Raw genomic sequence first — 23,737 nt, 5'->3', positions numbered from 1 at the left:
AACATTCAGGAGATTGATATATTTTTATGATCCATGTTGTCCAAACCACACTTTCCAAACCTGGTGGAGCTGAGAAGTTACTGTGCCACAGGGCACGGCTGGCAGACCTCCTAGAGGCGAGGGTTTCCCACCAAGTCAGACTTCCAACAGTCTCATTGGATTGGAACGTATCTATTTTTTAAATTGACTTTCCTATTCCTCTTCACTTAGTTCATCCAGGAAGGGATTATTTGAACTAAGTAGCAAGAAGTGTTTTTCCGAAATTAACATATTCAAAAGCGCTAAGCCTTTATATTAAGTGCTGAAAAATGAGACAAGGACCAGTCCCGCAGATGCTCAAATTCCAGGTCCAGAGGAGCGGGAAAAGTCTCCTACCAGTGATGTAATTTTGCCTTATGTTTTCAATCTATCCCAACCCTCGGACTGCTGTTTCCCTTTCTCTTCCAACGGCATCTTTGCATACAGCCACTTTTGTGTTTTGGTGCAATGGAAATAACACACTACACTGTGGGCCTTTTCTTACCTGACCCTGAGAAGTGCTTTCCAAACAGCTTTGAAAAATCTCTCTCATCCTCCATTTTGTTCTAATGGTGGCAAGTGGAACAAACTGCACCAAATGATAGCACACATGTGGTGACAAAGGACAGAGTGTTTGAATCCCTCTCCACTTCCTCAAAATCATGTGAGTTGGGACCCCAACCCAGCTGATGTGGTTCCTCGGGGTCACAGCTAGAGTTGGACAAGTAAACTCAAGACCCCCAGAGGTGCCCAAACTGGATGGTGAGCAGAACAGAAAGTCAAGTTACTCCTGAGGAGCTTGAAGAGCACTGGAGACCTCCCTGCACTGTGGACATTGGGTAAACTGGGCATAAACTCCCAATTTTGGCAATCTGGGGGGTCCTTGGTGAGCCCCACAACTGCTGTTCTTGCTTAAGAATTTACCTTCTGCTCCCTCTTAGGTACCACAAGAAATTTGACCACATCACATACATTTTTTGTTTCTGGTTTTTTGTTGTTGTTGTTCTGGAAGATTTCAAGCATCATTTCATGCATCTCACAGAGCATTCCTCTGTCTTCCTCCTGGCCCTCTGCTTTAATTCCTTTGCCCAGGAATCATGGTCTATGCTCTCTGTCTCTCTTCCAAAAGGACCCCTGCCCCTGACAATCTCTTCAACTGATTCCTCTTCTTTCTCATGGGGCATGGCTCCATCTTTTGCTCCCCTCTCCCCAACCCACCTCACCCCTCTAGCTGAAAAAAATTCTCTATTTCTCTTGCTATTTGGGAGCAAAAACAGTTGGGGAATTGTCTAGAAGGAGAGCTTTTGCTGCTCACAGCTTTTTGAGGGGTGGGGCACGTAGCTAGGATGTGGATGATAGACGCAGAGTGGGATGGACACATGACTTCACAACAGCTTGGACTGTTCAGAGCTTATTAACTTTTAGACTCAACCTAGACAAGGACAAAAGAAGAATAGAAAGTCTGTGTGATCAGCAACACAATCCATTGCTTTGCTGCCCTTGAGTTTCTTTACTTTTTCTAGTAAAGAAATTTTTGCATTGCCTTGTTTGGCACTGGAATGCTGGTCTTGCTCATAGCCCTGCTATGAAGTTCTTAGTTCCAGTGTCTATCTCTGTTCAAATCTTGGTTCTATATTTTGCTTTAGTGTTTATGTTTTCTTATTCAACTTCCTGGTCTAAACTCTGTCAAGTTCACCTTCTGCCTATTACAGTTGTAATACTTTCTAAATTAAGTGTCGACAGTTCCCAAAATACAAACACCAAATTTATGAATGTCTTTTACACAAAAAAGCCTGCCCCTTCTTGCTTCTGGGTGGCATCATCAGAGCCATTGGAGGGAATTCTCTCATCTCTGTGAAGTTTTGGCAGCTGGAGGCGAGTTCCTTACATCCAGCTTTCTGAGTGGGGACTAATTTCCCATAGAAATCATAGCACATGGTGGTCTAGCTCCCAGACCAGCCCACAAAAGCCCATTTAATCCATAATGTAGCTGAAAAAGAGTGAAAAAATACAGCGATAAAAGATGTTGCTGCTAATGCGCAATATTTCATTTTCATTAGGGGGTAGATTTGCACAGCCACATTTATTACAATGTTTCTATGGGAAATGTTTGCTCCAGCTTCCAAAAACTGATTTACAAACAAACTCTTGGAAGAAAAATCCAGTCTAAATTTAGAACTTCCTAGATTAGTTCTAGTTTTCAGCACATATTTTTCCTTTTGTTTGCACAAGTCATCTGGGGACGGCTTTACTGAGGCTGTCTCTGCCGTCAAACCAGAGACACGAGGAGGGCACCTGTCTGGTGTAAGCCACCCAGGTGTACAGGGGCCGAGGAAAAAGAGCCTCTGGAACCAGACAAAGGAGTTTTGGTTTCAACTTGGACTTAATTTTCTGGATTACTGTTAAAATGCTATCATCACTCTGCCTGCGTAGAATGAACATCAGATAGATTTTGTAAGTAATTTCTCCCTTTATACCCTCTCAATCATCCAATTTGTTGTGAATAGGAGTCTTCCTTAAAAGAAAACCTAAATAGTACAAAACCCAAACTTCCAAATTGGTACATCAGCAAGTGGTTCTCCACAATACGATGTAATTAATGCACGTTGGATTTACCCAGAACCCTTTGCTCCTGCAGCCTTCCTACAGCAGCCAGGTTAACCATATGAGAACAAGGGTTTGGGACCTTTCTTCTGGTATGTTCACCTGAAGGACGGAGCTGTTTCTCAAGCCCAATTAACCATAGCTGAAAAGCCTTCCTTGTGAATGTTGCTCTCAGGACACAAGCCTGGCTTCTGGGCCAGGGGCCCTGGGGAACTTGCTCCCTATGCCAAGTCACTACAATAGTCAAGGTATGCCTTACACTGACACTGTAGCTCTTTTGTTCACAAGCCTTGCAAGTGGCATTTTATTTAAGCAATAATGACTGGTGGAGAGGGCATTTCCTGATACTTAATGACCAACTAGAGGAATTGTGGGCCTGAGGCAATGCATATAACATGCTATTAAACTCTGAAATTTAAAAATGTAAAGAAAAAATAATTACCTTCTTATGCATGTTACCATGGATACTGAGTGTTGTTTATAGTTTTAGTCTTCTCCTAGAGGTTAAAGTGCAGTTGATCAACCAATAGGAAAGAAGAACTTCAATCTCAGTTTCTACTCACTTGATAACGTTTGACATTACCTAGTTATCTTCAAGAAGGTGCACGTCACCCCCGAAATAGGATATGTACCATGTGATACGGATTGCCATAATAAGTATTCATATTTTATTGAACAGTTTGGCAATCAGTATTTAAAATCAGCTAAACTTGTAGATAATCATGTTCTGTTTCCCCAGATTGGCAGTCACTTTCATACTGTTCTTTTTCCCCCCAAAGAATGAGCCATTTTTCAGTCTTCAAATTGCATGCACATATTTTATGCATTAGTCCCAGAAACGCTTTTTCAGTTGGGTCTATTATTACAGTGCATAACTCAGAGATTAACATTTAAGCATGAAGGAGAAAATATTCAGAGAAGCACCTAATACTCCATAATTTACATGGTAGCCATTTGTTCTATGCTTTTTAAAATCTTGGAATGCTTTTTCTTTTCTAAATCTTAGGGAAAGATAATTAAATCAATTTCACAACACTGCAGAAGTGCTGGCCCAAATTAATATAACTAACTCCTCGTTACCTGTTGTAGGGATAAAAGACCTCTTAGGAAAATTTTGAGACTTAATTTCATCTACAACTCCAAACTTTCTCCCACAAATACTTTTTCCACAGTTATTAGCAAGATTTATCTGTTTTATTTTTCTTTATTCTATCCTCATCAAACAGTAATATAACAGGCCTTTATCAAATACTTTGATACAGAAATACCATTCATTCATTTATATATCTATTAGGTATTTTTTAAGTGTATGGAGCTCTACTGTGAGCTAGACCATAGAAGTACGCAAATGAAAAAGCCCAGCTCCCCACCCTTGAAGAAGTCTATCTGCTAAGGATTCAGGCGTGTACATAAATTACTTCGCTGGAGGTGCTGAGCTAGAGGTACAACGAGATTGTTGGGAGCACGAGGAAAGGTGACAGCAACTCTCCTGGGCATTCGGGATGGTTTCCCAGAGGAGGTGACATTTACTTTAGATGTGAACTCTTAAGTACTCTACACAATTATAAAGCTATTATTATTATTTTGTTTCCTTAACTCTTCTTCTATAGGAATACAAAGATGGATAAATTCCTAAAGAGACTATAACGCAGTTGGGAGTCAAATAAAAAAATTGATAGTGGTTATAAAGTCTATTTTCATACACCTCCCCGCCAGATTTCCCCCCAAATATTCATGTCTATAAACAGTGCTAATTTACATAGAGCACTATGTCTCAACATGAGGACACGAGGCGTTCTTGGGAAAGGAGGTGGACGCCTCCTTCTGTAGATTTCCACACTGAAATGCAGTCTTGCAAGCACTGTGCTTTCTGTCTTCATAAAAGTACATGAGGAGAATCCTGACTCCTTTCTCTGAATGATTTTTATCTATGGACACCCAAATCATGCTCAGTGCCAGGTGATTTATCTGGGTCCTTAGAATCACACTGTATAAGCTAAAAGCATAAGTTCTGAGTAGGAGGGAAACAAAGGGATCAGAAGGGAATCCATTAGGGAGGGCTGTCTAGATCCCTTGAGTTTGAGCAATACCTTTGGGGATGTAACGAATATATATTCACAGAGAAAGGCTATGATGGGGAAGTGGCCAGACAGTATCCAGCCAGTCCTTGGGGGTTATGAAAAGCAGATTAGCTTCCCTGGAACAGAAGGGCTGGCTGGCTGGGGAGTAAGGAGAACTTAGATTAAAAAGATAAGGCCAGGAAGGGAGCAGATGGCAAATGGTGCTGTCATTAGCTTGAGGCGTGTAGATGGATTGGTAAATTCCTACTGTGCTCAGGACTCTGCACAGACGTCATCTCTGCATCACTTTCCCTGAGCTCCGCCCCTCACCTCATAGCACATAAAATGTTCTACTAAAATGATCTGTTTAAACATCAATCTCTCCACTTTCCCGCATCCACACCTCTGACCTCCTGCAACGCAATCACACTGTCCTAGTGCATACCCCGAGCCTAGCATGGTGCCTGTCGGTGAATGCTGGTTGAACCTGAGGCAGCATTCATTTATTTGGTAAAGAGTGAGTGAGGGTCGCCCCTGGACCAGCACTGTTCTAGCAGCCAAGGAAACAGTGGTGAAAAGAAAGACCATGTCCTCTATCAAATGAAGTTTACACGCAGCAGGCATTAGCGAGCCTTTCTAGAATCTTATGCAGAGCATGCCTGAAGAAAGTGAGGAAGATTCTCTTGGATCTGAGTATGGGGAGGAGCCTGCAATGCAAGTCGGAGACTTCAGCTGTGGACGGCCGCCTTATTCCACGTGTGAGCAGAAGAGCAATCGAATCTGGCATGACGAGAGAGAGAAGCCCAAGGCATAGATTACCCATCAAATGGCTAATCAGAGTGACAATGACCAAGTTGCCAATATGGAAACATTTACTATTATTTTAAACAGTAGCCTTATCAATGGAAAAGTCCAGGGGAAAGTGCAAATGTGTCTGAAAGGAAAAGAATTACTGCAAGTATTTTGACATCAAAATGCACATTGATGAGGCAAACGTGAGGGCTGGGCTCAATGTTCTTGTAGACCAACTCCCCTGGCACTGGCTAAATCAATTGTGAGAGCAGTCTGAGGGAGACGACCTAACCTAATTGAGAAACCACACTGGCCCGAAGATGCAGCTCTGACTCAGCCTCTGACACAGGCTGGGCTAAATCACCCGCTCTGCCTGCTTTGTTCTCATCTCTCTGTGCCATGTCCACCCACCGTGCCTAGCCTCTGCAGCCCTCACTACAGCGGGAGCACAGTGCTCCTGTGGCCACCCTTCAAAGCTGGGGAGAATCAGGGAGGTTGTTCTCACAGTCCTTTTAACCAGAGACTATTAGAGCTGACAGGATCATCCAAACCATAAGAGCAGAGCTGGGGATGGTAGGAAGGTGGGGAGGAAAAAGGCAAGGCGTGACCCACCTGGACCACGCACAACGACAACACACGATGAATTCGCCCGTATGCCTCTTCCAGTAAAAGATCTGAGAAGTTTGATATCAAGTGGAAAAGCTAGTTCACTTGCCTCGGCAGGATCTTACAAAAAGGGAAAATAGTTCTCAATTCTTTACTCAAGTCAAAAGAAGCAGTGTGCACACCCAACTGCTATTGTACCCTTTGTCAGAAGAGTTTGCCTGTGAACATGGCTATTCAGGCTCATTACATGATGAGTATCAGCAAACGATGTGTGTGCATTTCTTTATACTTGCCCCCTTAGTAATACTCAGTAGATAGGCTGTACAGTGGAATTTGCAGTCGAGTGTGGAGACTTATCCTCTTTAGTGTAATTAGAGTGCAAAGTTGTGCAAACTCGAAGAAGCTTTCTCAACTACATCCTCAGATCAATAACTTATGGTCACAAAAGAACTCAGAGGAACTACATAGTTCTTTTCCCAAAGGCTCCCAAGATGGAACTTTCTTGCTGATGAGACAAGACCTGAACTTGAAGTGGCAAGGAAGAAAAGCTTGCTTTGCTGATTCGTCCAGGCACTCAGACGTAAGAGAACACGTGAGGAAACAGACGGCAGCTGGAACATACCAACTCCACTTTCTGATCTGCCAGAGGCCCCCCAAACCTCCACAGAGTTTATACAGCTGCCATGGGGTGGATATGAAGTCATAATTCAAGACAAGATTCATAGAGTCTGATAAAAATGAATCATGTTTGTCAGTTTCTGCAATTGCCCATGGAATGCGAATCTCAGCATATATCTGAATTATTAAACATCTACTTTATCAGTGTGGTTCAGTTTCAAGAACTGATTGGGCTGAAAAACAAGCCATGCATGCAAAGAAGGCACAAAACCTTGGGATTCTGGAAGTGAATATATGAATCCACGAATTCTCCTAAAGGTTCTGACCATGTATCAAAACTCTGAGGAATGTTTGCATCTACTAGCTCTGTGAAAATGCACACTCTTTTATGAAATGGCTAAAATCCAAACTGAGAATTGAAATCAGGGTTGGAAATCTGGCATCTGAAGTGAGATGTGCCCAGACTGAATGTATTTAGGAATTCTCAAAAAGTGTTCACTTTGCTACATATACATATATTTGATCAAAATCAATTGACAACTAGCAAGAGGCTCATAATTACAGTTTGGTATTAATAAAATTGACTACTTTTTATAAGCAGTTTTTTCATTCATAGACCTCACCAGCGTGTGAATAAAAATTATCTCATTTGGTAATAACCCAAGTTTTACTGGCTATTGTAGGTCATGTTCCCAGGGAAGCAGTTCATTGATCTCATTTATTGGGATCAATACTTGTGAAGGGAGAGGGGAAAAGCAGGATTAGATAGAGGGAGAAGTTGGGATGTGATGCAGTCATCAGCCAACCCACATGGAGCTCTGGACCTGGGGTAGCCTTTTAGAGTTGTCCCAAATCGGGGCAAGAGGGTCATTCAATGCAGGTTGTCCCTGGAAGGAGGTGTGATCTTCAGAGCACCAGGCAGTTTTCTTTAGAGAAGCAAACTCCACAGGCTGAGAGCTGAGGGTCATCTTCTGTCAGTGCTTCCAGCAGCTGGGGAATAAGACCTTCATTCCCGAACAGGAATCTTCCTGAATAGGAATCTGGACAGTGCATCAAAGCCTCCACTACAGTCCACCCCTTGCAACACTTGGATCTTCTTCTTCTTATAGGTTCTAGGAAAAGCTCCTCCAAGATACCAGTGAGCCTCTGTTCCTAGTGGGAACTGAGGAGAGGAAGGGTAGTGGGACAAATTATAGATCCTGATGCTACAGCTGGTTTCAGGGTGACAACTGATACTTATCTTCTCCCTCCTCTGTTATCCATTGAAGATTTCCCTCACTGTTTGCTGATCTTGGTGGATTTCCTGGTGGTGAGACTAGACCCTCATCCCTGAGGGCTCTAAGCCCCTGGCCATAACGTCCCTGGCCATAACGTCCCTGTCAGGCTGTAGTCTATTTTCTTTCAAGGTTGGAGAAGGGAGTACCAAGAGGTGCCTACATAGACCACCCAGTTTCTACATGTATATTCCTCCCTTGCCTGTATAGAACAGGAGCCCTCTCTCTTCCTGATGATCAGGTTCAGTTTTCCCTTCCAAAATAGTGACTATTCTTCTTGTCTGTTGACCCCTTGGTGCAACGAGCTAGAAGTGCCCATGGATCAGCCACACTTACAGTTCAATGGGGTGGTTGCTGTGTCCCCTGTCAGAAGAACTCCCCCTTTAGGAACTGGGACTGCAAAACCCACAGAACTCAGTGTTAGGAAGGCAAAATTCTTTAAGTAGGTAACTGAGAGCAATGGCAGCAGGATCACTCCTGCTTCTACTCCCTGGTTCCTGGACTCACACATTCTACTCATTGTGAACACAGCACCATATAAAGGTCTTTGATTTAAGGTGTACCCCGCCTCCTGGAGAATGGTGTTCCATCCTCACAAAGTATCATCTTTGAGCTGGCATATCAGCTACGCTTTCAACGGGTCTGTCTAGGCCATGCTCTGGCTGGCTGGCAGCTTCCGGGTGGTTTAGCATGAGGTAGAACCAGTGGAGTCCATGGTTATGTGCCCATTCCAACAACTCCTTTGCTGAAAAGTGTATTCCTTGGTCTGGTGTGATGTTATATGGGATCTCATGACAGTGGATTTAACACTATGTAAGCCCTTGGATAAGCTGTAATGGCAGGAAATGTAAACCCACATCTAGAATATGTGTCCATTCAAGTTAAAATGAACTGCTGTTTCTTCCAAGGTGGAAGATGTCCAATGTAGTCAGTTTGCCAGAGTGTCTGGTTGGTCTCCTTGAGGGATGGTGCTATATTGGGGACTCAGTATCATTCTCTCTGCTGGAATGTTAGTGACTTGGCAGTAGCAGTAGCTAGAAAAGCTTTGGTAAGTGGCGTCCCATGCCTAGGCTCCATCCCCGCCTCCATGGCTCTTCTATTCACGCCTACTGTCCCAACACTGCAGTGGCTGATGACACAGGCTGGCTGCCGCCAATTGTTAGTCAGTGTGTCTACCTGCATGCTTAGTGCCTCCCTCTTGTGGGTGCCAACGTGATACAAAGATCTTCACACTGTGTGCCCTGTCAGAGGTCCATGCACATGTCTACTCCAGACCTCCTTGCTGCCAATCTGCCAATTTCTCTCCTTCTAGGCCCCTGCCCATTCAGTCAAGCCATTTGCTACTGCCGAAGAGTCTAACTTCAGGCCACTTCTCTTTCAACACAGTGGATGACCAGGGACGCCACCTGAAGCTTTCCCTCACCACTGTCTTTCGCGACCACCCCTTGAAAGGGGCTGTGATGCAGTCACTGTCCATTTTCAGCTTGCACCCACATCCAGAGCCGGCCCCTCCATGACACAAGCTGGGGCATACCAGAAGGCTTGTTGACTCACATGGCCTGAGTGGCAGGGCTGCTTGCACCACAGCCTAGACCTGATGCAGAACCATTTCTTTTTTCTGGTCCTTTCTCAAAGCTGTTAACCTTTGAACAGTGTTCTGGTTGACGCCGTATTCCCAGGTGTGGAATATGCTGCTTCCAGAATTTAAACGCACTCATCATGTTTTGCACTTCTGTCTTCGTGGTGGGAGGTGTAAGATGCAAAAACTTGTCTCTTACTTTGGATGTGATGTCTTGGCATGCCCCTGACCACCGCACCCATAAACACTGTACCAATGTGGCAGGTCCCTAGAAGGAGGCAGATAAGAATTCAGAGGCTTATTAGTGATTAAACAAATTCAATAAATGGTCTCCAAATGAGGGTGATAAAGTTTTTCCACTGCTATTTTTAAAAATCATGATTTTTTATCATTTTAAAAAGTTTTGTCACATGGGAAGAGTATTACGTGTGACTTGGGGACATTTGGGCCATAAGATTTTTTTTAAAGGCCTATTCATCAATCTTTGCGTATTTACACCCCTCAATTGAATCCGTAAATAAAGCAACAAAAAAATGAACAAATAAAACCTTAGGAGGAAGTTAAAAATACAGATTGGAAAAATTAAACAGAGCCAGTTTAAGTTAGTAGACAAAAGCACAGGACCAAAGTTACTGACCAGTTGCCAGATGTGGGTTGCAAACTTCATTCTGGGTCCTGCCGTGGCTGAAGCAAAGGCAACCATGATTCATCACTCTCACTAAGACCCACCATAACCCCACAAACTGTTTCACAAACGTAATAACTGGATGGAGACTCACACAGTGAAAAGAAGGATGAGATGAGGGGTGTGGAGATAGCTTAGACACTATAACTCCATTTGGTAAAAAATAACGTCAGAATGACTTGGACTTAGCCTGGGTCTCCCAGATGGCCGATCTTGAGACAAAGGCTTGACTGCAAACACTTTGTTGAGGAGTGTGATCCAGCCAGTGGGAGTAACAGACAAGAAGAATGAAGCAGAGATGGCTGGAAAACCAATAGGTTTTAGAATGAGTTACAAGGTTGGCCACAGCTCCTAGTGAATGGTGCTGGCTCTTTCTGGGCTGCCTGAGGAGTCATATGAAAGATGTCTCAGGAGTGTTCATCTTGGGGAAGAAAGGAAAGCATTTAACCATGAGTGCTCATGCTTCATTGTGTAACCAAACTTAATGCGTTTGTCTCTTGGTGAGTGCGGAGCTGAAAAGCACAACCAAGGCTGAAGTGGGTGAAGAAAAGGTTTATCGTGGGCACAAGCAATGGCGAACACTGGGGATAGCTCCCAAAGGAGTGTGCCCCAGAGCTCAGTGCCAGTGGAGATGTTATACTCCAGAGTGCTGAGGATATGTTACAACTGTGTAACAACTGGGCCCAATCAGGGCACATGTGCAGACCATTACATAACGAGTTCAAGGCACCATCACATAATGAGTGTAATGTAACATGCCATTATATAACGAGGTCAAGGTACCAATATATAATGAGTTCAGTGTAACATCCTATTACATAAAAAGGTCAAAGTACCATTGCATAACAGGTTCAGTGCAACATGCCATTACATAACAAGTTCAAGGAACATGTCATTACATAGCCTGTCCATGGTAACTTTTGGACACTTAGAGCTGGAGCAATTTGCAGGGGTCTTGCTGCAACTGTGTAAATTTCACTGTAGGATGGCAACATCTGCAAAAACCGGGACATCAACCTCTGAAAAATAGCACATTTAGTGGTCTCCTTGTCTGGAAAACATTTAACAGACCACATAAGTTATGGATTAGAGTCTCAGTAACCCTTTCCTTGCCTGGTTCCCGGTCACAACAGGTCAAAGGTTTGCCCGCAAAACTTACTCCCCTGCATTTCAGGGTTAGTCAATGCATGGGCCCCATGTGGTTCAGGGAAGCTCCAGGGCAAACTCTGGAAGCTCCAGCAGAGGTGTGAGGCATGGGCATGAGGCAAGGCCCTGTTGGAGCCTGCATCAATGGCTGGAATAATGGACAGGAGATGCCCAAAGGCAAGAAGTGGTACCTAAGAGGTGCCCGATGCATACTCCAGGTCTACAACTGGATGTTCCTTCTAAAGCATCTTCTTAGAATCTTTTGATCCTTAGCAAATTGCTGATCCCTAAGCAGTGACTCCCCCCATGAGAGTTAAGTGATGTCAGGATATTTGGGCCAAGCACCATTCTGGATATTGAGATGCTATCCGTGAACAGGGCCAACATTTTAAAAAGCATGCCTTTTGCTATCTGTTTCAAAGTATGAAGCTTTCATGAATATATCGAAGATTATATCTGAAAACAAATTTACTCCAAACATGTAGTCTAGCAAACTCTGCCCAAGTTAATGTCCTAAGCAGTAAATAGAGTTGAAGGAGTAAAACAGTTGATATTACACGTATGGGTAAGAAACTATTTCTATGCTCATTTTCAGAGTACCTTTGAATTTCCAGAAGCAGCTTTCTTTGAGGCTGTTTGGTTTAAGTGCAATTTTAGAACGATGTGAATTTTCACAATGTTGTCTTTCTAACACATAGCCCCTGAAAAATTTTTCTTCTCTGAGAATCCAGTATTGATTTTTTTCATGGTCAAATGAAGCTGCAACAAACAAGGCAAGATCCTCTTTACTTTTTCATTGTAAGTAGGTCTCTATTGTTGAAAATAATAATGATCTTCTGGATCATAATCCTACTGCTGAGGAACTTAGCACTTGGCTACTAAATCAGTCCTAGAAATTGTAGGCAAAAGTTTTCAATCTTGACACACAGCTGCTCCACTCCTCTGTCTGAGAATAAAGTGTAATGAAATCACAACTTAAATGTACTTAAAGGAAGAGCTCAGCAAATGCTGTTAGGGAACTGGAAGCCTTCTAGCTGGAGAAGCAATGATGAAGGCACAGAATGGGTCACTTGAGCTCAGACGGCAGCAAGCAGAGAAAAACTCGTCCTTGTGATTCCGATCTCCCACTAGTACAAGACTTGATTAGTTAATTAACCTACCAGAGGTTGGATATTTAATTTTTAATTAATCAATTATTAGCATTTAAATAAAATTTATACCCATCATGAGAATTCTAAATACACACAAAAGCTTTTAAAATCTTACCACCACCATAAGTTAGATACCATTATCTCTATTCACCAACAAAGTGCCTGAGTCTCAGAGAGGCTAAGGACTGCCCCCAAGATCACACAGCTAAGAAGTGGCAGAATGAAGAAGGAGCAGGAGGTAAAGGGGATTGGGGGAATCCATGCAGCTGCATGGGCAAAGGGCCTTTCTCCTGGAAAGCCTCTGCCCTCCCTTGGGGCCTCAACTTAGCCATCCTTGTCTCCCTGGAAGCTGGGTTTAGGCCCCTCCCACTGCTACCAATAGCACTTTCCACCAGAGCCCTGGTTAGCTGTCTGCTTGTGCCCAGCTCCCCTCACAGAGCGGCCAGGTCTTGAGCACTGGAAGTCTTGTTTCTTCATATCCTAGTCCATTGCCTGGTATCTGGCACACAGGGGCACTCAACAAAATGTCTGAAGAAAGGGAGGGAGGGAGGGAAGAAGGAACAGAAGGAACAAAGTAATTAATACCTAGGTGTGTGCACAGATTATTCTCCACGATGTCTTGTTTTCTGTCACGTAAAAAAGAGAACAGTGATACTCAGTGCTCACAAGGACCCTCCCCCTCGACACACACACATTAACTGAATCTCCAAACATTTGTGTTAGGTGGCGGAGAAATAAGGATGAAGAAGATGCAGTGTCTGTGTTCAAGAGCTTATGTCTAGTGGTGAAACAACAGAAATGCAGTTCTTTCATCGTTTTGCCCAAATATGAAGGAGAAAAAGCAGGACGTTTTGATGTCAACTGTCCTGGCAGGACTTCGGCCTTGCCCACTGACACCTAGCTTTAAAAGTGCCGCCCTGAGACCTGCAGGAGCAAAGACAGCCGGATTCCTCACTCTAGTTGCAATAAACTTTCCTGCCCATTCACTTGTGCTTCCCAGCAAGGCTGGGAGAGCCAAAAATCCATCTGCCCCCAGAAGAGGGGCCGCCGGGCTGGCCGACCCTTCCTGAAAGAGGAGGACCACCGCACCTAGGTCGCCGCAGGTCCCACTCCCGCGCCAGCGCTGCCAGCGCCTCTGCAGCCCCGGGGCCGTCCCGGCGTCGTCGCAGGCGCCGGGGCCAGCGCGCCCCTCCGCCGACCCGCCCCCTGCCCCGCACGACGTCGCCCGGGCCACGTGAGTGATCGGGCCCCACACTTCCAACCCCCCAGCCCCGCCCCGCCAGACTCAGCTGCTCCCCGAACCCGGAGTCTGGGCGGCGGCGCTTCTGTTCGGCCCGTCCCCGCCCCCCTCCCCGGAGCCAGAGAGGAGCGTTAAGCAAGGGGCTTGGGTGAAATTAGAACCAGTGTTCTAAATTAAGGGGAGCAGATGTCCCTGTTTTGCTCGGCAGGTCTGGGTGGCCTGCTGTTCAGACAGAAATCGTTGAGGCACTGACCTTCCGGGGCTGCTGTCAATCTCCGCGTGCAGATGGCCAGCCCGAAGCCCCGCCGGCCTCTCTGCATTGGAAATGCGGCAGCAGGGGGATCGGGCAGCTTGAGAGAAAAGTCTGCCGGGTGGGAGGGGTGGGCAGGCCCGAGGGAGACAGAGGGCAGGAGAAAAAGGCCTGCTCCGCGCACAATGGAGCCCCCGTGGCGGCCCCTCGGAGGACAATGCAGTCCCCCGGGACCCGCGGTTGGCTGCTCCAGGCCGGCCGGCCCGCGCTCCAGCTGCCTCTTCAGAACAAGGCCGTGCAAATGTGCCCACTTGATTCTGAATCCTCTTAGGCGCTCTCCATGTGAACGAGGAAAGGGGTGGCTTGCAGTCCTTTACAATCGGAGGCCTGGGAACCCTGGTACTCCGAGAAATGTCTGCACCGCGCATGCAGATGGAGTTGATCACTGGGAGAAATCAGCGGAAAGTCTTTCTGCAGGTGGTCGGTGGGCGAAACCCACCACCCGCGTGCTGTAAACACCCCTATCTGGCCTTTCGATGCCACGCGGGGTCCTGAAGAATTCTGAGGGTGTTTCCCCTGGAAGAGACTTCCTATTAAATGTTCAGAAAAGCCAGCTGAGCTGCACAAAGTCATTAGTCACCCAGGTATTTATCCTGTTTTTCCTATTTCCTTTCTCTCTTGGCCTCTGTGGTCAGTAGTATAAAATTCCTAGGAACTCCCACCTAAACACCAGCTTCCTGTTTATGCTCTCAGTGGCTTTAATGTTTAGCTGTTAAAAGCAGTTGACCAAGGCTCTATTTGAAACAATCAGCAGAGGTTTGCAGGTGAATAGAAAAAACAAAACAAAACAAAAAAAATGGGTAGGTCAAAGGTCCAGGTTCATTTTTAATCACTTATGTCAAAATCACAGGGGAAAAGGTAAAATTAAAGTGTAACTTAATGCCTAAGATCTCGACTCAGTTTCATGTGGCCCCTGTGTCTACATGAACCTGTAAAATCTGATACACTGGGCTCAAGTATGAACATTTTCATTTCTAGCAGTCAAAGGCCTTTTTTTCGATGTGGCATGACATTCTTTTTTTTATAGAAGGTTAAAGTTCACACATAAGCACAACCTGTGTGCTCCTGTGTGTGCCTTACACCTCGCTGTGGCTGTTCTTCCTTAAGTTCCTGCTGCAAAACGTTGCCTTTATGTAGCTACCTGAATTGCAGCCTCCTTGACCTGGAAAAGAACCCGAGAGGGCACCTCATTCAGCCTTTTTCTGATACAGAATTCCCTGTAGGACTCTCAGGGAATAGATAGGTTCCCTGATAGAATCCCTCTAGAATTCCCTACCTCAGAAGATAGCATCTTTCCTTGACAATCTTGTTTTCTTATAAAAGTTTTCTATATATAAAACTGGAATCTGTCTCCACTTATGGAGCCATGCAGAATAAATCTAATTTCTCTTCCACATGATATTACCCTTCAAATATTTGGAGACAGCTCACATGTCCCCCTAGAGTCTTCTCCCAGCTAAACATCTGCAGATCCTTCGGCAGTTTCTCCTGTGGGTCTGAGTCACCCACACCAGCCAGAGTTATCTAGAGATGCTCCAGTTAGTTGACGTCCCTTTGAAACTGAAGATGCTGCTTCGATTCATGCTGAAACAAAGCTTAGGAGGCAGCACCAGAGGAGGATGGCTTAAAACCAACAGGGGGAATGGGACAAACCATGTCCAAGTTATTCAGACAAAAATAAGTTTTGGTTTTCCATTTTAGTCCTTTTCTACTCTATGTCAGCAATGCCAGACTCAGTTATAAAGCCCAGCAAGGAAGGAAAAAGCTGTATTGTGTGCTAGCACTGTGCTTTCCATGTTCTCCCATTTTATCCGCACAAAAACCCTCTGAGTAGGTACTATTGTTATTCCTCTTTTGCAGGTTCAGGGGTCAAATAATCCACCCAAGTTCACACAGCCAATAAGTAGAAGAGTGAGGGCTCTAACCTGTGACTTGCTCTTCACTTTATACAAAGCTGCTGCCATGGCGTCCCATCATTAACACTGAGGTCCTGGGTTTGTTCTTCAGCGTATTCTGTGACATAGCTTTAATTCCAGGCCAGTTTGTGTACATCATATTTATACAGCTACGAAAACTTTTGAAATACAAGTTAAGAACATTAGGGGGAGAAAAAAGTTCTTTCTGGAAGCAAATGAAACAGAAATTCCAAGTTAAAGCCAAAAGTTATCCCAAACATGCTTTTATTCCAACGCATTACTTAACAGCAAAGTGTTATATTACGCTTGAATTTCCTGCCCGGGCTAAGGGTAGGCCAGGCCCTTGATGCTATTTAAATTGTGCTGTGTATTTCGGCTGTATCACAAGCAATGCCATCGCCCCTTTGCTCTCACGCCTGCTTTCCAATATGTCAGTTACTCAAGAAAGAGGGAAGAACTGTGTTTCCCATGCACACACTGTCATTTTTTTCCAGTGTTGCTCAGCCTGCCAGAACAAAAATAAACCACAGAGAGAAGCCTTAGATCAGCCTCTTGATCGCCCTGCTGCTATTTTATAGTTTTAGGAGGGGCTGGACATCAAACACTTGAAACTGTCATCTACACATTCCTTCTCAGAATAAAGCAGCGATGGCATGTACCCTGCTGAATTATTTTCTACCCCGAGATGCTGGGAACTCTTTCTCTCCAGGAAAATGCTCTACAGAAGGCGTGCTGGATTAATGGCGTTAGTTCTGAGAAAGGCTCTGACAAGCCACAGCGAACTGCCACGTGCTGACATCCAGCCTGGTGGACTCTGTGTCTTAGCAGGGAGGTTGCTTAAATGGTTAGACTCTTCTCATTCGTTTGCTAGTATAAATAGTGCTTGAGGGGCCTTTTTCTTACTGCCCTATCTAAAGGACCCCCGAAATCAGGATCATGTTAATCTGTTTATTTTCTTTGTAGTACATATGGCAACCTAATGTTTTATTGCTGATGTGATTTTTTATGGTCTCCTTTCTTTAGATCATGACTTGTGCATAAGACAAGTAACCTGGTCTATCTTGTTTATAACCTAGTACATCGTAGGTCCTCAGGAAATATTTTTTGAATGAATACATCTTTTGTGCATACACGTTGTTGCTCTTGTACCTCTCCTTAAAATAAATTCTTCCAGTAGTCAAATTCCTAGAGACAGAAAGTAGAACAGGTTGCCAGGAGCTGAGGGGAGAGGGAGTGGGGAGTCAGTGTTTAATGGGTGCAGAGTTCCAACTGGGGAAGATGAAAAAGTTCTGCAAATGGATAGTGGTGATGGGTGCACAGCAATGTGAATGTAATTAGTGCCCCTAAATTGTACACTTAAAAATGGTTAGAATGGTAAGTTTTATAGTACATATATTTTACCACAATAAAAATAAATAAATTCTTTGAATTGGAATTCTTGAGCTAAGAGTAAGTATGTGTAATTTAAATTTGGGTATATATTACCAAACTTCTCTCCAGAAGTCATGCTAATTTTCATTCCAACTATCAGTGCATGAGAATACTCACTTCCCAACACACTGCCAGCACTGTTTTCTCAGTCTCTTTATTATTTGTAGTTGATAGGCAAACACACACATAAACTTTATTTATTGTTTTACTTGTGTAACTATACTTATTATTAAAGATCAACTATATTTTCATATATTTTGTATTTCTTCTCTTGTGAACAGCTTATGTGTGTCCTTTCCCATTTTTATTGGCCTATTTGTTTCCTTTTATTGATTTGTAGGAGCTCTGTGTATAGTAAAGATAATAACTCTTGGTCTATTATATAGTTTGCAAATAATTTTTTCCCAGTTTATTTCTCTTTAAATGTTACTTTGGATTTTTTGTTATATGAAATTTAAAATTATATGCTGTTTCAATATAACCTCAGGGTAAAGAAACCCTCATTCCAAGATTATAAAAATATTCATTTATTCTTTTATCCAGTACATTTTTTACTTTGTTTTTCGTATTTAGATATTTGATGCATCATTATGTTGATGGTAAGGGGTAAGGCAAAGATCCAACTGAATTTTCCTTTAACTAATCAGTTATTTTATCATCATTTATTGTATAATCCATGTTTTCTCTCAATGATTTGAAATGACACCTTTTTGTTGTAATAAATAACCATATTCTTAGGTCTATTTTGTTGGTCTGTGTATTCCAGCACCTAGACTTTGCTATTTTATACAGTAAGCTACCAATGAATTTAAATGGTGCCTATTGCCATAAATCTTAGACTAGGGACTAACTTGTATGTTTGGGAATTAATTGATTATTGGAAAAATTTTTAATTATGTATAGCCAGATAGAGAATTTCGTCTACTAGGAGTCAGCAAGGAAGAAGGAGCGTGCTGGCTGTAGACTCTTAGAAGGGCCAGTGATGGGAAGGAGAAGGCTTGGCTGGGAAGCTTGGCATCGTGTCAGGGTCTACCCTTACAACCAACTTGTGTTTCCCAGCTGGATTAACTCGGTTACCCGTGTAGTGGACAGAAAACTGCTGGGCTTTGCCCTCCTGGTGGTAAGTCCTGTCTCTGCCACTTACTAGGTTTGTGGTCTTGGGTAAGTCACTTAAGTAATCTGCTTATTCCAAGGCTAATAACAGTTACCTAACATAATTGTTATAAAAATTAAACAGTACATTTAAATGCACTCTGGAAATGATAATGTCTAAATATTTATTATCATAATTATTATTATTGCTACTACTACTGTAAGGGGGGATGGTTTCCCTCCCATGTCTTCATGCTTCTGCCTGTGCACCTGCATCTGGCCTTGCTCCTTCCTTGTGAGACATCTTTCTCCTCCAAGGAAGAGCTGCTAACAGAACGGCGAGACTCAGAGGCCACTGTCATTGACGATGGCGTGATCACCGCGTACGATGTGGTGTGCACACGGGCAGTCTCCCTAGCTTTGTCAGTTAGGTGAGTGTGTGCTCTACAGAGCAAGCCTTCCTTCATATGTGCTTTCTCTCCCTACAGACATTTTTAATTTGCTAGTCCTGTGATTTTAATTTTTTTTGGCAGGGGGAGGTCTTCATGGTGGATTAGCAGGTCTGTTTGGCCTTAAGTCTAAACCACAGGCTCCTATCCAGCTTAACCAGTGAGCACTCTGTTGGGGGCAACTGAGAGATAACAATAAAGTGGCATTTTGATTGCCCTTCTGCCGTTACTCCTGTGTGTGATCACACACATTCCCCATGTGTGTTATTACCACACAATCAAACCTCATGGGAGGAAGACCAATTGACAGAGAATTGGGGCCTTCCCCGTTCTCCAGAGATAATACCATCCTAGCCATCACACCCTCACCTCTCTGACCTCTAACCTCTGACAATGACCAGTCCCTAAGGTCAGTCACTCCCATGAGGGTCAATTACTCCCATGAGGAGGCTACTCTGCTCAGTACATGTAGTTAGAATTTGATCAATGTTAGTTATTATTATTGCTATTACTATTAGCTCTGACCCCACATAAGGCATGTAAGTGGTGCCTTCTGTGAAATGGGGTACTGCAGCACCCAGGTCTCCATCTCCGTAACCTTGGCCTATAGCTGATTCCTTGCCCTCCGCATTGCCTCATCTCCAGCCTGCTGTGCTCCCGAGCCTGGGACTGCAGACCTGGCTCTCTCTGGACCATCTGCTCTCTGGATCCAGCCCACCCTTCCACCTGGCCCTGCATTTCCTTCTCTGGTTTGCCTGTGCTCCATTTCTCAGAGTGGTTTTCTCCAGGCAGCTTGCCAGGGTGGATAAAAGAAACCCTAACGAGTGTTCAGGGTATCCTGGGCCAGAGCAAGAGAGACAGGAGAGCTGCAAGGCCAGCAGTGGGCTCTGTGAAGGACAGGCAGTCTGCAGACCGGCCGAGGAGTACTTACAACCCTCCAGGGTTCCTACAGGAAGGCCAGGGCAGGATCGTCGTGCTGTCTCCATTCATTTGTTTCATGAGTATTTGTTGAATGCCTGTGCCCTGTATTGGGAATCAGAGGTGGGCAAGGCAGACAGGATTCTTAGTCTCGCAGACTTTACAGTCCAACTGGGGAGACAGACCAACACCATAAAAGAGCGAATAGAACAACCCAGTGTGGCACGTGTGGTCCAGGCACAGCAGGTGCTGAGGGCAAGACTAAGGGATGGCCTGGAGGCCACTTCAAATCTGGTGGCAGGAAGCCCCCTCTGAATCCCTTAATTCAACTTTCAACATGAACTTTTTTCTCATCCCATGATTATTTGGAAACCTTTCCACCAGCTCTTCCTACATTTGCGTGTTTTCTAGTGACAAAAGAGAAAAAAACAATCACAAGGTAGGGGAGCTGGAGAAACCTGAATAACCGAGCATGCTGTTCCCAGTCATATTTCCCTCCTCGTTTGCCCTTTGACACCCTTTACTTGATTGCTTTTAGGCCTGGATTAATTTTTTTCTGGCCCGAGGCCCATGCTAATTTGCATGGCTATTCTATGTACAGGTCAGATCCACGAAGACAGCAGGTGAGCCTGAATTCACAGAGTCGCATCCATCAAGTGGCCCGGAGCTCAGTCTCCTCGCTGTAGAAGAATGGAGGATAATGAGAAATCGTACCACGACCCGAAATCATGACTCACCAGGGTTGCCCTGTGGTCAAGCTTATGGGTAAACCACTCCATCATCCTTATGTTCTACTTGTCAAACACTTGTGGGATTCCATTTTGGGCTTTAGACATGTAATTATGGTTCCCATTGTTTCCAAAGCCAGAATTAAGCCTCAGATTATATAATTAATTGTGAGTTAGGTGGAGTGCCTTCTTTCATTTTACACTCCATCTATGATGTTAATACAAATCTTTGTTTTGCTCAGTAACACTGTGTATTTCAGAGTCACACTAGTAGATAAAATACGTGTTCATTGTCATATTTAGCTGTTGTTATGAATGGGTAACTGGAAGGCTTACTTACAACTATAGTTAAAATCCATTGTGGGAAACTCTGTTCTTTCCCTGTGTTTGTTGACATAGTCAACAATTCCTTCAGTGTCCAGAAGTATTTGCTCATTTATTCACGTATTCATTCATTCATTCAGTCAATGATTATTATTTTGGATCTATTATGTGAGAGGAACAGTGCTAAATTTAAGATAAAAAGACACAGTCTCTCGCCTCAAAATTGCCCAGCCAAGATGGTGCCCACCTTGGGGCAGAGAGTGGCAGGTCATTGTAGCCGAATCGTGTGGGCAGCATTCTAAAGTCATAGATCCCTGCCCACCCCACCCCAGACTCATCTGAGATTCTGGTTGGGCAGGTCCTGAGGGAGGCCCTGGCATGTGGATTTTGAAAAAACTCCTATGATAATTCTAATTACACTCTTAGGTTATAACCACTGGTCTGGTGAACTTCCCAGAACTCTGTAGAACTCAGCTCCTTTTTGTGGGGCAGCACAGCCATGAGCCCCTCTTCACCCAAACCAGAGAGTCACTGAAGGCTGACAGTGCCTGACCTGGGCCAGCAGTAGTACTGGGCTTATGGCCACAAGAACCTGCCCGTTCCTGAGGGGCTGTTCCCAGTCATAGGGTCAGGCCTGCTCTGGTCACCTATTCCCATGCCAACTCTAGACAGGTGCATCTCTGCTGTACCTCAGAAAGGACACAGCCCTGCCTGCTGCCACCTCTCCAGCTTGCTCTCCAATCAAGCTGCTGCCCCAGCTGCCTTCCTCCTCATGCTTCCAGGCCAGCTCCCTCCTGCTCTGCCCCATCCAGGAAGTGTGACTAAGCTCTGGCAATCTGTACAAAGGAACATCACCAAAATATCACTTTTGAGTGACTGGCAATAGTTTGTCTTATGCAAAGGCCATTGCCAGCTTGTAAATTCTGGTTCTCTTTTTAAAAAATTTCTATTGTCAAGTCTGATTATTTTGGATGTGATATTCTGCCTGAATATGGCCAATATTGGTGACAAGTCAGAGAAGATATATTCAATATTTTACCATTGTTTTAATTTTGCCCTCATAACATTTGGCCCAACCAACCCAGGTTTTGGTGGCTTAAGTCTCTTGAACTGATAAATGTAGAGTCAATTCATAGAGTCTTACTTTAACTAGTAAGCTTTATAAATACACATTAATCCAGGAACATGAATGAACTAGTTTTTTTTTTTTTTCTAGTTGTGTCTATTTACTGGTCCTTAACTTTAAATTATGGCATCTTTTTGTTGCAAGTCATTTGTTCATTCATTCACTCAGCTTTGGCTGAACACCTGTGTTGTGGGATCACCTGTGGTGCTTCACAAGCTGGGCCCAACCCCGCCTCCTGCCTCCTCTCCCACACGTCCCGTCCCTGCCATGTCCCCCACCCCCACCTCATACATGCACTGTCTGGCACACCTGCAGTAGAAAGTCAATTGACAGGTTCCCTGTCCCTCAACTTTGCCCAGTCAGGTGAAGGCGACAGCCATGCGTCAGTTTGTCCCGGGTGATGAAGGCTATGGTGGCATTTGACTTGGGTCTTGAAGGACGCAGAGCAGATAAGCAAGATGTGGTCAGGGGCGAGTGTGACGGTGTGACAGGGAGGATATGGTGGGAGGAGAGGCTGGAGAGGCAGCTCTCTGCCAAAGCATGGCCTGAGTGCTCCGGGAGGGGCTGTCCCTGACTGCGACATTCCTGCCACTCTGCCTCTTCAATGTGACCAGATTCCCAGGCCACACGTCCTCAGCCACCCTCCATGGCTTGCTGCTAAGGTAGAAGGAAAAACTCAGACCTTTGTTCTTGGGAGACGGGGAGGGCGTTGGTTTAGGGTGTTTATTCCTCTTCCTCTGACGTTGAAGCAAACCACATTTAACTGCTGCCTGGATCCCCGCTCAGGTGCGCAACAGACCCGGTGGTACTTTGTCTCTTCCCTGGCGTGGCCCAGCCCGAAGGCAAATTATGTCTGCGCCCTCAAAAAGGTCTGCAGTACAACTCTAAAAATAGGTGAGCAGAGAAGCACAGACTCAGGGATATGCTCTTACCAGCCCCAGGAAAGCCAGCTGTATCAAGTTCAGGCTTCCTCCGGCCAAGCCACAGGGTCGTGAGAGACTTCCCATCTTGGCCTCTGGAGCTGGGAAAGGGGAGGAGGAAGTGGAGAGGCAGGATGTGGTGGAAGGGCTGTGTGCTGCCTGCAGGGCCAGGCTGAGAGCAGAACTCTCCTCGGGACTCTGAACAGTGCTAAGTGGTTTAAGCAAACAAAAGAGCGCACACAAGCAGCCCTGAACAACTCTGGTCTCCGTCGGTGGAAACCAGGATCTGGGACAGTACTCATCGGGGGCAGCCAGCTCATGGTTTTCAGGGTCTTCTGAGTATGTACAGCCATCAGCAAGACCAAGAAAAACACAGTATTTACCCTGACAAAGCCATGTGCAGCCCAGGTTTATGGCCATGATTGATGGACAAAACCCAGAGCAACAACTTATTAGTGGTGATTTGCCGGGGTGTGGCCAAGCTGGGGCGTGGCCCCTTTTCTGACCCTTCCCTGCCAACATCTCTTCCCTCTGCCCTTCCGGCGGTTGAGCCCGTCTGCTTGAGGATTGGAACAGTTTCGTTTCAGGGGACTTGGGTCCAAGGAATTAGAATTATAATAGGTTTCAATCCTGATTCACTGTGTTATAGGATGGAAAAGACACTTCCTCTTTGCTTTTGACCTCCTTCCAGAAGCAAAAAGCCACTCCAAGAAGGATGTAACAACATAGTCACCCCGGATCCCCAGGGAA

Source organism: Ceratotherium simum, chromosome 32 (assembly GCF_057802395.1).
Source record: "Ceratotherium simum simum isolate JZ-2026a chromosome 32, ASM5780239v1, whole genome shotgun sequence".
In the NCBI taxonomy this organism is placed as follows: Eukaryota; Metazoa; Chordata; class Mammalia; order Perissodactyla; family Rhinocerotidae; genus Ceratotherium; species Ceratotherium simum.
Note: the sequence above shows the minus strand (reverse complement) of the source record.